A 15,910-nucleotide genomic window follows, 5' to 3' on the forward strand; every position below is an offset into this window, starting at 1 on the left:
GGAATAGGGCTTATGGGGGGGTTAAGTAATATGTTAAGTAGGATGTGATTAATTGTATGGGGGTGACTCTCAAAGTGTGCTTCATGCTCTCTGCAAAGAAATGTGTGGACTCAGCCACCCCAGAGTGAAGCCTTTCAGAGGGTGGCACAGAACCATGAGATGCCATATTTGTATTGCTTGGTGGTTGTGATACTCAGTGGACTGAGAATGCTGACAGATTGTAGGCAGCACAGCTCTATAACTGGGAGGTTTGGGGATTGCAGGAGGCAGCTGCTAGGCAATTTTGACTTAAACGCCACAAATGAATTTGTCCTAATTGCCAGGAGTTCTCCACCACCTCTTCTAAAACTTAGTCTCAGGTGAATTAATTCATTTTAGAATCTGGAAATGATAATGAAAGAGTCGTAGGGGTGTCTACAGGAGAGCTGGAGAGGGACTTGTGACAAAGGCATGGAGTATAGGAGCAAAGGATAATGGCTTCAGACTGGCAGAAGCTGGATTGAGATCAGGCACTGGGAAGAAATTCTTCTCCCTGAGGCTGTTGAGGCACTGGACCAGGTTGGCCAGACAAGCTGTGGAGGCTCCAAGCCTGGAAGTGTTCAAAGCCAGCTTGGATGTGCCTTGGTGTAGTGAGAGGTGTCCCTGTCATAGCAAGAACTTGGATCTAGCTGATCTTTAAGGTCTCTTCCAACCCAAAGCAGTCTGCGATTCTGGGAGCACATCGAGTTTGTGCTAAGGTAAAAGGCTGTGTAACAGCAATCTCTTGTTGCCATCTGCTGGTAAAACAAGAGATGCTCTTCGCCAAAACAGGGCCAGCAGCACCCAGCTGGATGCTAGGTTAAGGAGTGTGAAGTGCCGGGCGTTGGTTGGCTCCTGAGCGTTCACACTTCACGTGGGTGTCAACGCTGCCTGCTGAGCATGGGGTGGTGGAAGTGGAGTTGGGGGCTGAAATGAAGAAACTTGCAGCACGTGTCCCTGCTGGAGGATGTCTGTCTACCTGAGACAGAGCCCAGAGCAAGTAGCACACATTTTTATTTCAAAGGAGGGAAGGAAAAAAAAAAGAATTAGTCTGAGTAAAGAACAGGTTAAGGCAAACAAATAGCACATGGAGTAGAAGTGGTCAGGAGGTTGGGTGGCTGTGCCTCGCCCAGGGGCCCTGGGTGAGTATCAATTTGGTGTTTAAGCAGATGCTTCTCTTTCTCTTGAAGCATCCCTCCTAGTTGAAGGTGATGCTGACTGTCCTCCTGGCGTGCAGGGTGTTCGGCCTCTAGGTGTGGCTTCAGGTGAGAGAGAACAGCAAAGCATCCCCAGAGGTGTCTGGGCAGCAGGGTCCTGCTTTTGATGGTGTTTGGTTATTAAGGACATTTTGGGGGGTGAGGGGAGGGGGGAGGAAGGTTTCCATTACTGTTGCTTTTCCCCCTACATCATAACCGATTTCAAATGGTGCTAGACAAAAACTGAGACTCTGAACACCAGGAGAAATCGGTCAGCCTGTGTAAGAGACATTTTCCTGGCTCAGAGAAGAATCCTCTTGTAGATGGCAGCCTGGCATTCTGTGAAGATGACTGTGCAGGGCTGTGGCCAAGGGCTTCATCCACACAGCCACCGGCATATCTGTGCATGATGACATGTTTGACAGCAGGAAGCTCAAGCCAAACTAGTTTAGCTTCAAGGATTTGGATGGAAGGGGAAGAGAAACCTCCTGAAACATTACTAGAAGTTACCAGCATGAATCTGAAATCACCCCAGGAAAAGGAGTGGATTTTGTTTGGAGCCAGGGTGGCATCATGGTGACTGCTGAAGGCATTTCTGCTGAGGTCAGATGGTTGGGAGGGGATTTCTTATCTCTGGGAGCTGGGGGGGTGCTGATTCTGTGGTGATAGAGAGTCCCCTAGATTGGAAATAACATCTACTCCAAGTCAGTGTCAGGATCCTAGTGGTTGTATGATAGATGCACTCTGCCTGGCAGGAGGCACAGGGTTGGTTTTTCATGCAGCTTTCGGATCACTTTACTCTGGACAACTTAAACTCAATATCCATTGTTTATTGAGTAGAAATACATTGGAAAGAAGCTGTTCCTGTGGTCGGGCCCTAGCTTGAGAGAGGAGAAAAGGGTGTTTGCAGTGCTTGGAGAACTGTCTAGAAATCAGGTGATGTTCCAAAGTGGTTGGCTGGCAAAGAAAGAACCCCTGGGAGAAGGGCTGCTTTGAAAGGAGTAGAGGCCATTGGTGAGGTTGGCAGTTGCTCGGTCTCCTCCCACGCTGTAATTCTTGCTCCTAGAACACTGATTTCAAATGGTGCTAGATACAAAGTGGGAAAATCTAAGCCACCATGTGAAACCAGCTTCCAGAGGAAGACACATCTGGTGCATGGCTGCAGGCTGAGAGAGAAAATCCTTCGCCTCCACCGTACCTAGAGGAAAATTCATTTGTTTAGTGTTACTGGGAAGCAAAGCAGTTGACTTTTGGGTTAGTTACTTTATTGGCACACAGCATCTTGGGAATAGTGGAGAATTAAGTAGGAGAAATGGGATGTGTGATGAAGAAAGCCACCACTTAGGCTCTTACCAGCAAGTAGTGGCAAAGCTCTGATTTCTTTGAAGTGCAGAGGATGATGAGAGAGGGGGGAGGGGAAGGCTGTGTGGTACAGGACCGCTTCTGCCTTTTTTTTCATGCCGTGGCAGATGGAGCCAGGCTATAAACCTCATTCTGTCCAAGGCAGAGAGTGTTGTGGAGTCCCATCATTGAACTCTCAGCATCATGAAAGAGAACAGGACAGAAGGGAAATCTGCCTGTCATGGTGGAAGTTGCTCTGTCAGCTCTATCGCACCCTGGTGTAAATACTGCAGGCTTATAACAGTGCTTTTAATAAGCAAGGAGGTGCAAGATTTTTTGTGTCTCATCAGGAGAGGTTTAAAACTCTGTAAGGACGAGGCAAAACAAATGGCATGGAAACTGCTTGGAGTGTGGGTCAGAAGGAAGCCTAAAAAGGGAGCATTTGCAAATGGAACTGTAAATGGTTCAAGGAAAGTTGTCGAGGAAGTAGGAGAGTGTGAAAATGAGTGGCTGATGGTTATTGGCAAGGGAAATAGGGCTGAGCAGTGCTGTTGTGCAGCACAGCCCTGCTTCTTCTCCCACAGTCTGCATGTCCCAGTATGATGGGAATAGATGGGGTGTCTGGAAGCCTCTGAGTGACCACAGCCATGCATAATGCAGGAGCTATCGACCCCTTGGCTGCCACATGTAACCTGTGCTGCTGCACAAGCTGATGGAAAACGCAATGAAGTGTGGCAGAGGTGGAGTTTGGGGAGTTTCACTTCTTCCTGCCCTGGGTTTTTTTGGCAACTCTTTGCATTTAGTTTTGTAACCAAATCCAAGAATCTGCTTCAGTGCCTACGTCCTAATGCACACCCACAGGCAGCAAGGGGGGGAAAAGAACCCCAAAGCAAACCTGTCCTTCCAAGAAAGGGGGATGGAGGAAGGGGAAAGAGCTGTACTAGATTACTGTGTCTGGATATTTACTGTACTTTCTAAATCCATTATCTGGGGCAACAGGGTGAAAGACAAGTGGAAAGCAGGTTCCCTCCCTAGTGTCTGTCTTGCTGGCACAGTTCTTTCTGAGGCACCAGGTATTATCAGTGCAAGATTTACTCCTGAAAAGCAGGACCCAGAGTTGCTGCTGACAAGCTACAGCATCTTTCAGAAACAGGCTTCAAGTGAGGGTTGCTTTGGTTTGGTTTTTTGGGGGGGTTTGCTGGTGGTTTTATTTTTCTTTTGATGGAAATGTCACTTTTGTTTGCACTGCTGCAAATGAGACCTGCTCTAGAGGGTCTGAGAGTTAAACTGGGTCTGAACACCTCTGCATACCTTCCCCTCTGCTCTCTGAAGGAGACTAACATCCCCAGAAGTACCATGCAGCAGTTGAAGGCCAATAGCTCCTTCATTACTTATACTTTGACAAAATCAGCTTTCACTTCATAATTGAGATGCTGCTGCCCCTCCTCCAGGCTACCTGGAGGGTTGGAAAGGGACTTTGAAGATCATCTGTGCTATGAGGACAGGCTGAGGGAGCTGGGGTTGTGCAGCCTGGAAAAGAAAGACCCCTGGGGAACCTTAGAGTTGGCTTCCAATACCTGAAGGCATCCTACAGGAAGGCTGCAGAGAGACTTTTCCTGAGGGTGTCTAGAGACAGGCCAAGGGGGAATGGTTTGAAGCTGAGGCACAGCAGGGTTAGACTGGAGCTGAGGAAGAAGTTCTTCAGTACAAGAGTGGTGAGACGCTGGAGTAGACTGCCCAGGGAGGTTGTGGCTGCCTCGTCCTGGGGGTGCTCAAGGCCAGCCTGCATGAGGCCTTGAGCAGCTGAGTCTAGTTGAGAGGTGTCCCTGCCCATGGCTGGAGCCTGGGGTAGATGACCTCTGAGGTCCCTTCCAACCTAAGCTATTCTCTGATCTATTTCCAACTCCCCTGGCACTGACAGGGACACAGTCCCCTAGATCAGGCTGCTCGAGGCCATCGCCCTGTTGCCTTAAGCTGCCTCTGAGCAGCCAGACTCAGCCCTTTCTGCCAAGCTCCAGGTCCAGCTTTTCCTAAGCATAGATCCAGGACTGCTCTTTCCAAACCTAACAGCATGCTTGGGCAGGCAGCACATAGAGGGGAGAAGAAAAAGAGAGCAGTTGAAGATGCTGTGGTACACAGCATTCAACTATTAATAGGCTCCCAGTGCTCTTCTGGGTGTGTTGGATGTGTACATATGGGCACACTCAGGTGTGGAGCCAAGCAAGTAGAGCCAGCTAAGCTTGGCTTTGTCAGAGTCATTTGGAGTTGTCAAGAAACAGTAGAAGTACAACATCATTCTGTGGTTTTCTGCCTTTTTCAGACACCTTTTAGCAGCTGTACTGTTCTGTGGCTTCTTTCAGAGCAACATCTCAAAGCCTTCCACAGGCTCCACACTGCTTTATACATCCCACATGAGACAAAGAGAGAAAGGGAAGCAATCCCTACCTCTTCCATGAAAGGGAATTTCCCTAGCCCAGGACCTTTAATGTAGTCTGCAGGAGCAAGGCAAGCCTGGATGCCACAGATCTGACTTTTCACAACTTGCAGCTTATAAATTGAGGCTTTTCTGAGCCTGCCACAATGAACAAAACAAATCTCTGCATGACTCTGGCTGCATCATCCCTTTCTGGTTCCCCTCCCTGCCCCCTTCCATTTTCAAATGATGGAGTAAAACTCCCATCAGTGGGGAACTCCCATCAGTTCCAGGAGTGAAACATCAAACTCTCTTCTTCCCTGGAGAAAGTAATTGACATGCAGAAGATCTGAGCTTGATGCATCATCCCTACAGTCAAGGAATGAGTCAGAGTGAGGCCAGGTGCAGGACAGAGGGGTGTGACAGTGCAAGTGGTGACCTGTAAGGGGAATTGAAATGAGTGAACTTCTAAGGTTTCAAAAAGAAGCTTCCACAGCCCTGGGGAGCCTAGAACTGCATCTGTTTGTTGTGCAGCTCTGTTACTGTGTGGTGTTGCTTGGGTCAGGTATGGACAAATGTGTCCTGACTTGCAGCCTGAGCCAGGCATGGCTGTGTAATGCTTTCTGTGCTGGCGGCGGCGCTGCCCCAGGCTGAGGAAAGGTCAGGTGGATGCTGCTGCATCACTCAGTGAAGTTGATGCTTAAGACTAGAAGATGGCTCTGGAGATGCTGCTGATGGTGTAGGCAGCAAAAGCATGGCTTTTAGGATCGCAGTCTGGTTTGGGGTGGACTTTAAAGATCATCTAGTTCTAACCTCCTGCCGTGGGCAGGGATGCCTTCCTCTAAACCAGGCTGCTCAAGGCCTCATCTAGTCTGATCTTCCAGGCTCAAAGCCTCCACAGCTTCTCTGGGCAACCTATTCCAGTGCCTCACCAGTGTCAGGGGGAAGAATTTCCTCCTAATGTCTACTCTCAGTTGATCCTCTTCCAGCTTGAAGCCTTTAACCCTGATTCTGTCACCCCATGTCTCCGTCACAAGTCCCTCCCCAGCTCTCCTGTAGCCCCCTTCAGGTACTGGAAGGCTGCATTAAGTTCTCTCTGGAGCTTTTTCCCGGCTAAACAACCCCAACTCTGTCAGCCTCTTTTCAGAGCAGAGATTCTCCATCCCTCTCTACTTCCCTCAGGAGTTTAAAGCACAATGAAGTTGTTCATTCTGGTCCTAATCCTAACCTCCAGATCCCATTCCTGAGCTCCCCATCCCCTACTCGTTTACTCCCACTCCCACAGCCTTAAATTGCAGCATCAATAGCAAAGTTAAAAGCCAGACACTGAGTCTGCAGCCTTTGTGCTATCTGCCACCCACCCCCAGACCCCAAAAATCAGCCAGTGGCACACTGTGGGGTAAATCTTGTGCCCACAGGAGCCTCGTGTCCCACTTAGCTGTCTCTGAGCAGTAGGACTGTCAGCCCTGTGTGACATTTGAGTCACCAATTTCTATTCCTATTAAGGGTAATCTGTCAGAGCACTCACTAGCATTTGTCTAACTGTGCTGAACCATCAACAAGCTGCCTGTCAGTCTAAGCCATCTTCTAAAATGGTCCAGTTGCTGCAAGGCTTTGGGGGTGAGAGGAAAGCCAGGGGCTTGTTTGCTTGTTTTTGAAGGAGAAGCAGCTCTTCCAGGTAATTTAGTGCAGGCCCAATGATGGTGGTGGCTGTGATGGCTGAAATTTGCCTTCTGATGAGGTCTGAGAGGTGCATCTCAGCTTTTTCTCTGCATGGTGGCCTCCCTGAAGGCACCACAGTGCGTGGTTAACTCTTGCTGCCCTGAGTGAGTTTTGACAGAGCTTGTTCCCAGTGTGGGTTTGATGCCAGTCAGGATTCTAATGAGCAATCCTCTGGCAAATAAGTGGTTTAGATACAGTAAGCCTTATTTTGAGGGCAGAAGAGTTCAACCCCAACACTGGTGGTGAGATACTGGAACAGGTTGCTCAGGGAGGTTGTGGATGCTCCCTCCCTGGAGATGTTCAAGGCTGTATTGGATGAGGCCTTGAGCAGCCTGGGCTAGTGGAAGGTGTTCCTGTCAGGGGAGCTAAAAGGTCTTTTCCACCTCAAACCATTCTATGAGTCTATGTTTGGGTCACTGCAGCCTGAATTTGGTGGTTCTGTCATATTGATCCACCTTCTCTGTGGGGCTAAAGAAATCTGCAAGGCACCTGTAGCACATGTTTTGGAGAGGCCTCCTAAAAGAGGATCACCACTACAGTAAGTAGGATTTCTCCACAAGCTGTTTCCTTTCTGCCCCAGAACATTAACACTGCTTTGCTGCTTGCTCTTTCTTGTCCCAAAGCTGTTCTGAACTGAGAGCAGTTTCAGCATAGTGACAGATACTTGGGCTACAGTTTCTAACCTTGTGCTTGCTGCTTGCTCATCTGAAAGGGCTTTGACTTGCTTGGAAGCAGTTTCTTTCTGCCTTTGCTATCCTAGAACATCTTAGGTTGGAAGACACCTCAGAGGTCATCTACTCCAAACTCCAGCCATGGGCAGGGACACCTCTTAACTAGACTCAGCTGCTCAAAGCCTCATCCAACCAAGATAAGACATCCACAACCTCCCTGGGCAGCCAGTTCCAGAGTCTCAGCACACTCCTACTGAAGAACTTCTTCCTCAGCTTCTCTCTAACCCTGCTCTGCCTCAACTTCAAACCATTCCCTCCTGGCCTGTCTCTAGACACCCTGATGAAAAGTCTCTCTCCAGCCTTTCTGGAGGATGCTTTCAGGTATTGGAAGACAGCTCTAAGGTCCCCTTGGAGCCTTCTCTTCTCCAGGCTGCACAACCCCAGCTCCCTCAGCCTGTCCTCATAGCAGAGGTGCTCCAGGCCTTGGATCATTTTTGTGGCCTCCTCTGGACTCACTCCAGCAGCTGTGTGGCCTTTCCCATGAGTTGCTAGGCAAAACCACAGCCCCTCTGGAGGGCACAGGAGCTACTCAACCACAGAATCCTGAGGAGGATTTCAAATTTCACAAGGAGCAATGAGGTGAAACTGTGCAAACACACACAGGGGAAGAAAAGCATTGCACTTACATGACCTAAGTCATGGCAAAGCAGCAATGAAAGCTCATCAAACGTAGCCATGCAGAGCTTGGCTGAGCAGCACTTTGTGAAAGCAATGAGACTTCAGGAAAAAACCTGCCCACCAAAGCAGCTGAAACCAAGGAAGTAATTTTCTGTTCCTAACTTCTGTACCTAAGCATCACCTTAGAATATAAAAGTATTGATTGCAGGTCTTGAAAGCAGTCACGGGGAGGTTATTGTTGTCATTTGTATAGTGGCTCCAGGAACATGATGTTCCCCCAACATCACTGCAGCTCCTTTTGCTAATGGCAGGGGAAGTTCCATTTTCTTTTGTGTCACTGAAGAGACAAAAACATGTCCTGTGCCACTGAAGAGCACACAGAAACAGAGTGCCAGATGTGCACTGTGGAATAACCTTTGTGGCCATACCTTCAGAGATTCATAGAATGGCTTGAGTTGGAAGGGACTGTAAAGATCATCCAGTTCCAACCCCCCCGTTCCAGGGGCAGGGACACCTCCCACCAGCCCAGGTTGCTCAAGGCCTCATCCAGCTTGGCCTTGAACACCTCCAGGGAGGGAGCATCCACAAACTCCTTGGACAGCCTGTTCCAGTGTCTCAGCACCCTCGCTGAAAAGAATTTCTTCCTCATCTCCAGTCTCAGTCTCTCCTATTCCAGCTCCAATCCATCCTATTACTATAAACCCTTGCAAAAAGATCTCTTCCCAGCTTTTTTGTAGGCCACTTCTAGGTTTCCCTGGAGCCTTCTCCATGCTGAACAACTCCAGCTCTCACAGCCTGTCCTCACAGAGGAGATGCTGCAGCCCTCTGACCATCTTGTCTGGAGGCTACAGAATAGGAGAGTACTAAGTCCCCTGCCTGATGCTGGAGCTGGCTGAGGGGGCAGAGGCAGGGGGAGAGCTCTCGTTCATCTGCACTTTGCTGCTTCCTGTGGTGCTGATATGCAGAGCTGGCTGTGGGCTCTCTTCAGACAGGGATTACTGCATTCTGGTAACTCCAGGAGTAGAGTTGTTAGTTACCACTATCTGCAGTAGAAGGATTTGGCTTAACCAAATTCCTGGCCGACTCCCCTGAGCATTCTAGCTGTTTGATTTGTAGCTACTCCCAGGATGGCAGGTTGGAGTAGATGATCTCTTAAGCTCCCTTCCAACCTAAGTCATTCTGTGATTTCTATCCCTGTGCCTTCACTGTGTGTCTGAAAGCCCTCCTCAGTGTTTGAGAAGCATTTGAGCTCCACGTCCAAACACCAAAGCAGTGGCTGCTGCTGGACACCTACCATGCACCGTTTGCACTGGATAAAGAGTGTTTGTGTGGGGAGCTGAAGAGATGTGCTTAACTCAGAAATAGCTCTCTTCCTTGGAAAGCTTCAGGTCTGAATCACACTGTGTTGGCTCAGTTTTTAGCAGACAAGCTCTCACATATGCCTCCCTGTAGGCGAGGAGTTGTCACTGGCAGAGGGATTAGCAGCCAGGTTCTTTCCCTTTGAAAGCTACAGAATAACGATGCTGGAGGCTAAGGATGGCTCTAAGCAGGGGCGAGGCAGGAGGCTGCCCAGTGCTGGGAGCTTAGGGAGGTGGGCTAGCAACCCTCTGAGCAGGAAGGGTCCGCTCATGGCCATGCTTGACCTGCACTGGCCCCCACGTTCCTCTCTGTTCTAAAGCAGACAGATAAGGTGCCCCCAGACTGAACTTGGAACGATGGGGACAGAAGTGAGTTTGCTCCACATCCTTGGCATTAACCACTCCCCTGCTGCCTGGGAAGCTGAGCCCAGAGCCAGCCCTAACGTAGCCAAGTTGCCTGCCATCAGCTGACAATATTCATGACGGGGGCACACAGGAACACCAGGGGAAAAGGTGGAAACCTGGCAAGGGACAAGACAGGGCAGCTGCTGAGCTGAGGTACCTGAAAGTGAAAGCATGTGAGGGACAGCCCTAGCTTGGCAGCCACTGCTGTACTGGAAGTAGCCTGCAGACCCCACCTGGTCACAGCTACAGGACAGAAATGCAAAGGTATGCAGACATTCTTTTCCTTTTTTCCCCCTGGAGTTGCATCCTAGTCCTTAACTACCTGCTACTTCTGATTCCCAAGATTGCAGAAGAAGTCTTGGGGGAAAAGAGCATGAGGGAACTAATGCAAAGTTTATGTAGTTAGCTCAAGCCACGGCTCACAGATGTGGATTTCAGAACGCTTCAGAGAGGCAGGATTGTTTGGATCTATAGCTTTGGACTCACTGTCCCATCACTGCAGCAACATTCATTTTCAAGCCTCACCTCCAGGTTCAGAAATCAAGCACTTGCCAGAGTCACAAGAAACATGGATCAGGAGTTCCTGAACCAACTGGTCGCTGACAATGAGTCAGGGGAATGACCTTGCAGCAGGCAGCTCACGGTACCTCTCTCGGAGCCGTGCCAGTATAAACAGCCCTGGCATCTCTGAATGCTGGTGAAACCATTTTGTGAGATTCCTGCCTTGACTCTTTCTCTTTTTCTCTGCTGCTGCCTTTGCAGCAAAACTTTTGGGTGGGCGAGAACAGAACAGAGTTCTCTCTCTTTGGCATCTCCACAGCCTAGGCTTGGGACTACCCATGGCTGTTTTCAGATGTACAGAAGAGATGGGCAGCTCCTACCTCTTGCCTACTTCTCTGTCCATTAGAATCGGCAACACAGGAACTTATCTGACTTAAATCTCACCCTGCCCCCCCAGCCACACCCATATGAAATGGTGAGAAAACACTAGAAGTAAGTTTTAGAACATAATAGATGGCAGCAGTGGATTTTCCAGATAGGTCTGGGAGTGATTCGTAAGAGGACTGAGAGCAGAACCCTTGGCACTTGGACGCCTTAATTAATTTTCCCAAATAAGAAAAGGTAAAACATTTGCTGGTTGACTTTTAAGCTCCTCACAGCATCACTTGAGCTCCTGACAGAGAGCCCAAAGCTGTGTTTGTGTGACATGGAAATGAAGAGCAGCAGCAGTGCTGCAGGCTTAGAGCCTACTCTAAGCTACAAAATGGCTCGAGGTGCTGTCGTCGTCAGTCGGATTCCTTCACCCTCTGTGGGTGCTGCCAGCTCTGCCACTTTGGGGATGGTGACGAACTTTAACATCAGGATTAAATCCCTCTTTCTAACCATATTCAAGCTTGTGCCCTCATCAGCTCAACTCCTTAAAGCAGAGGCAGGAACCAACAGCAAAATCGGACTGCGTCACAGATGTAACATGACCATCGGCAAAACAAGTGCAGGAAGAGATCATGGCTGTCTCGTCAGTCAGAGAGCCTGCCCTCGGTAAGAACAAGATGGTAATGCTATCAGATTTATGTTGGGAGCCTTTGCAATCCTTGACTTTCCTTTCCCCAAATTTCTGCCATCCTCGAACAGCCACAACTCCCAAGAAAATGGCTCCTGTGCTGCCCTCAGACCCAAGGCACTACCGAACGCTGCGTCATAATGCCGCACTGAGGCTGCGAGATGCAACCGACCCCCTTTTGCCCGAGGCAGGCAACCCAAACACCCCACAAAGGTATCAGCTCACAGTGGCACACACACCAGTGAGAGGGGGAGGCAGAAATCCCAGCTCTCCTAAGTTCTTTTTGCAGCAATAGACAGAAAACCAGTACGGACCAGTTAGCCACGCACAGCTCCCACAGAGGAACCAGACCAACCCTATGCGCAAAACGGCCGCGTCCTGTGCCGTGTGCCCTTCTCAGCCCTGTTTCTTGCCAGTCCCCCAGATTCACCTGCTGACTGTAACCTCAATTCCCAATTAACAAGATTTGCAGACGAAGTTGGATATTGAAATAATTCCTCTTTTAGCTCCCTCTCCTTAACCCTCTCTGCGGTTAGGGCGCAACGAAGCCATCGCTGCGGCAAAAAGAGATGGCAGCAAAAAAAGGAGCGAACCCAAACGCGTCTCGATGCCGAACGCCACTGAGAGCACACCTCTGCCCGAGCTAGAACTCTGGCTGCTAGGGGCACCTTCTTCCAAAGGGCTGAGAAATGCCACTAAGGAGCACCATCTTTGCTCGTTATGAGGTTCTCCACCCTGCAACTGCCATGGGGAGAAACTCAAAGGGTTGTCTGTTCGGACAGCACTCAGAGCCAGCCTCAACCCACCCATCTTGCACGCAACCCAGCAGCATGTCCTTCACTCAGGCCACCCAGTGTTACCTCCAGGGCTGCCTTGCACTGTTCCTCTGTGTGTGTGTGTGTGTGTTTATGCCTGTCCATCTTGCTGCAGGGCCCACCGATGCTGCTGCTATTCCTGCTGTTCCCCTGCTCTGCGGAACTGGCGCTGCAGGAGGCAAGGATGCTCCAAGGGAGCCAGCTACAGCCAGTGAGGCTCAGTGAGTCAGGAGGGGTTGTGACGACTGCAGTGAGAGTCTGAAATTCCCTACGGGATCTGGCAGGAGAGGAGGGGAGGCAAGAAAGGTGGAGATGGGAAAGGAGGGGTGGGGGGGGAAAAGTGGGGAGTGGCACCTAGAGCCTGTTTTCTTCTTCCCTCCCTTTTCCTAGCACCGCAGTGCCATTGGAAATGGCGCCCTGCCCTCCGCGGTACTGCGCAAAGCGGCGGAGTTGGGGTTCAAGCCGCAGCGCGTTCGGCCTTTGGAACCAAACCACCAAAATTCGGTTGGACTGGGTGCCTTGTGCCTGAAATCCAACCCTTCTTCTCTCTCTTTCCCCTCTCTCTCAGGCTGCTGCTCAGCGGACAGGCTGCTGCCGGAGGAACGGAGCCGTCGGGTGCAGTGTGTTTGAGCCGGTTCTGAGCCCAGCAGTTGTTGCTAAACAACCAGACCTGACGCCGGAGATGTCAATGAGGGAAGTAATGCAGATTAAATGCTCCTGCTACCCTCCCCTTCAACTTGGTTAAGCCTCGATGGGATGAAAGGCTATGGAATAATGTTCCTGTGCCATACAAGAAAGCAAAGTTACCACTCCACTGCATAATCGGGAGAGACTTCCTCGGCCAAGAAGGACCAAGCCCAAAGTTGGTTGTGTCCTCAGCACTTCCAGCCAGAGCTGCCATCTTCACTGCTTTGGGTGCTTTAAGAAGAGAGGTGGAAAAATAGCACAGTAAATGGTCAAGAGAGAAAAATATTCTCCCTGTCATTTCCTCAGCCTCTCTCTGTGGAGCTGCTCTCTGCCCTCGCTCTCCCATTCATCCTTATCCAGTCCTTCCCAATCCTTCAGTCCCAGCTTTCTCATGCTGTTCCTTCTTTTGCAAACCTTTACAGCCCCATCATCTGGAGCTGTTTTCAGCTCCACCTGATGTTACCAGGCCTGTGGCAAACTCACACTTGATGCTAACAAAAGCTGAGTTTGGCCAGGAGTGGGTTTTCACTTCTCTTAATTATTCCCACAGTGTAATTTCCAGGTGCAGTCCCTGTCCCGACCAGTTTCCAGTCCTGCCACCGCTTCAGCATCTCAGAAGGCAGAAGGAAGAAAGTGAGGAGCAGAGCCCCAGACCCCACTGCGTTCCCCTTCCCCACGGTGTGCGGCTCTGACATGTCACTGGCACCACAACGTAGAGAAACCAAACCTCTCAGGTACCCACACGGGTGCCAGGTCCAGACCGAGGAGTTGACTGCTCCCTGCCCTCCTGCTGCCCCTGCCCGAGGGGCTCCGGCAACCACTGGGAGCCGCGGGAAGCCACCGGCAGCAGGCAGAGAGCTGCCGGCACTTTGAAGCGAGTGAAATCAACGTTGAGATTTGACACTCAGCCCTCGACCAATCCGGGAGGGCTTTTCACCTGCCATCCTTTCCTCGGCCAATGGGAGAGCAGCTCTGGGCTGAGAGCCCTCCCCGGCCAATGGGGAGCCAGCTCTGCCACTTAGTTAATGATGCAGCAGTACAGGGAAGACTATCACATGTGAGCTGGACCGCTGCCAACATGGAGACACGGAGAGAGCAAGGTAAACAACTTTCCAACGCCAAAATGATGACATTTAATCCCTAAATGCTAGCTTCCCGTCTCGACTCATCCTTAACCCCTTTCAGCTAGGCTGGAAGCCTCTGGAAGGCACCAATCTACCTGTCCCCAGTGCTTTTAAAAACTGGCCGAGGTGCCCTGCAATGATCACTGCGTCACCGTTTGCCACTTGCCCAACTACGCAGTGACAAAGCTCCCGGCTCCGGAGCGCCCGTTAACCCTGCCACCCAAAGCCTCGCCAGCATGCCAGCCTCTGGAGAGGGAGAGAGACAGGGGGGGTGGTGCTGCTGGTGGAAAGGAGTTGGGAGGAGGGGGGGGGGGGGGCAGGATAAAAAGCCCAAGCAAAACACACAAACAGCAGTCTTTGCAAAGTTGTCATCTCTCCCCCACGGCTGCTGCCCTCCTCTGCAGCACGGCAGTGCCAGCGAGAGCCACATCAGTTCAACCTGTGCCGTCGCTCCATTGAGAAAACAGCTCTGACGCAGAACACAGCAACCATCCCCAGCCAAAATCCTACCGGAGGCGCTCCGGGATCCCAACTTAGGCACAGCCCCGGGGAGGAAAGGGGACACCCTTGCAGGTCATGTAAAAGCCGTAGCTGCAGCTCCAGCCCCATCCTGAGCAAAGGGTACGTACGTGGGAAAGCCGAACCGGACCGAAGAGCTCTGCCCGTGCACCAGCTGCGCAGTCCTCAGCCCTCCGCTCGCCGGCTGGCGCCGCAGAAGAGAAGCTTCCAGAAATTTCCTTGCCGTTAACCCTTGCGCTGTCTGCCCACTCTCCCTCCCCGTGGGATTAAACGCGCCGGGGCTCCAGCATCGTCAAATGGGTGAAACCTCCTACGCCAAGCGAGCCCCGATACCATCTCTCAGGGACAGTGGCTGGTGGCAGGAGCCCTGTGCCCAGGTGTTGGTGGTACTTCTCTTGCCGGAGCTCTCTCTGCCTCTCTTGCTGCCTCTCTCCCCTCTTGCTGCAGCAGGGCTGTTGCTGGTAGAACCTATCGACGGAGCTTGCTCTCTCTCACTAGCTTGCTCTCTCTCACTCTCTCGCTGAGCTCTGTGACGCAGCTCTAAATTCTCCAGCCTGCTCCCTGTGTTATAAGAGCGGAACTGCAGCTTTCCAGGGAGCCCGTGCCAGCCGTGCCAGGGCCAGGCAAAGCGAAGGGAACGTGGCTCCTGGACTCTGCACCTTTTTTTTTTCCTCCCTTTTTGGTGTGTGTGTGTGGTAATTATTATGTTCCTCAACCTCTGTTTCTCTTCTTCCTCCTCGCCTCCTCGCATCTCCTTCTCTGCTTCTGAGTCATACTGGCTGGGTTAACTCTTTTAGGCTGGGTAGGCAGCAACACAGATCTCCACCGAGCACAGCCGAAACCACAGCCAACTTTGTGGTGGTTTCTGCTCTTAAAAAAATAAAACACAACAGAAAAAAAAAGCCCCAAAGCAAATCTTCTTGGCTCTGAAAAACAAACACACAGACAGGGCTGTTCCAGTAGAGAGTTACTGCTTTTGGATTAACTGTTTTGGTGACAGGAACCACAGCTTCGCTTCTGGATGTTAGGAGGAAATGTGAATATTGACTGGAGAGAAGGAAGAATTTCTTGACAGGGAGAGTGGGGAGATACTGGAGCAGGTTGCCCCCCTCCCTGGCAGGTGTTCAAGGCCAGGTTGTCTGAGGCCTTGAGCAACCTGGGCTAGTGGGAGGCGTCTCTGCCCGTGGCAAGAGGCTTGGACCTGGATGATCTTTAAGATTCCTTCCCATCCAAACCATTCTCTGAATCAAGGAAAGAAAAGATTTGAGGCCTGCATCCTGCAAATCCCCAGCAGGTAGGTACCCTGAGGCACAAGACAACTTAAAAGGAACTGCTGCCGTGAAGCAGCACAGGTCTGCTGGGCATAAAAAGCATGAGGCTACTGGTGGAGCCGCAAGCCCCT

General features: G+C 50.9%; 1 protein-coding gene and 1 long non-coding RNA gene across 3 annotated transcripts in view; one reads left to right on the forward strand and one right to left on the reverse strand.

Moving 5' to 3' along the window:
- The window catches only part of LOC135191496 (membrane cofactor protein-like), a 38,638-nt gene that overhangs the window by 20,095 nt on the left and 2,633 nt on the right, over positions 1-15,910 (forward strand). The window contains exons 11-13 of one of the 2 annotated variants that reach the window (XR_010308830.1): positions 11,196-11,341; positions 12,294-12,399; positions 12,747-14,885. The gene's annotated coding sequence lies outside the window, so the exon portion shown is untranslated. The remainder of the gene's footprint in view (positions 1-11,195; positions 11,342-12,293; positions 12,400-12,746; positions 14,886-15,910) is intronic. The other variant, XR_010308831.1, reaches the window with a different exon arrangement.
- Positions 2,024-14,697, reverse strand: LOC135191497 (uncharacterized). The gene is made up of 3 exons (XR_010308832.1): positions 14,619-14,697; positions 12,986-13,096; positions 2,024-2,412 (listed from the first exon to the last, which is right to left on the reverse strand). It is a non-coding gene; the product is annotated as an uncharacterized LOC135191497 (long non-coding RNA).

The sequence above is a fragment of the Pogoniulus pusillus genome, chromosome 39 (genome assembly GCF_015220805.1).
Source record: "Pogoniulus pusillus isolate bPogPus1 chromosome 39, bPogPus1.pri, whole genome shotgun sequence".
Taxonomy (NCBI): Eukaryota; Metazoa; Chordata; class Aves; order Piciformes; family Lybiidae; genus Pogoniulus; species Pogoniulus pusillus.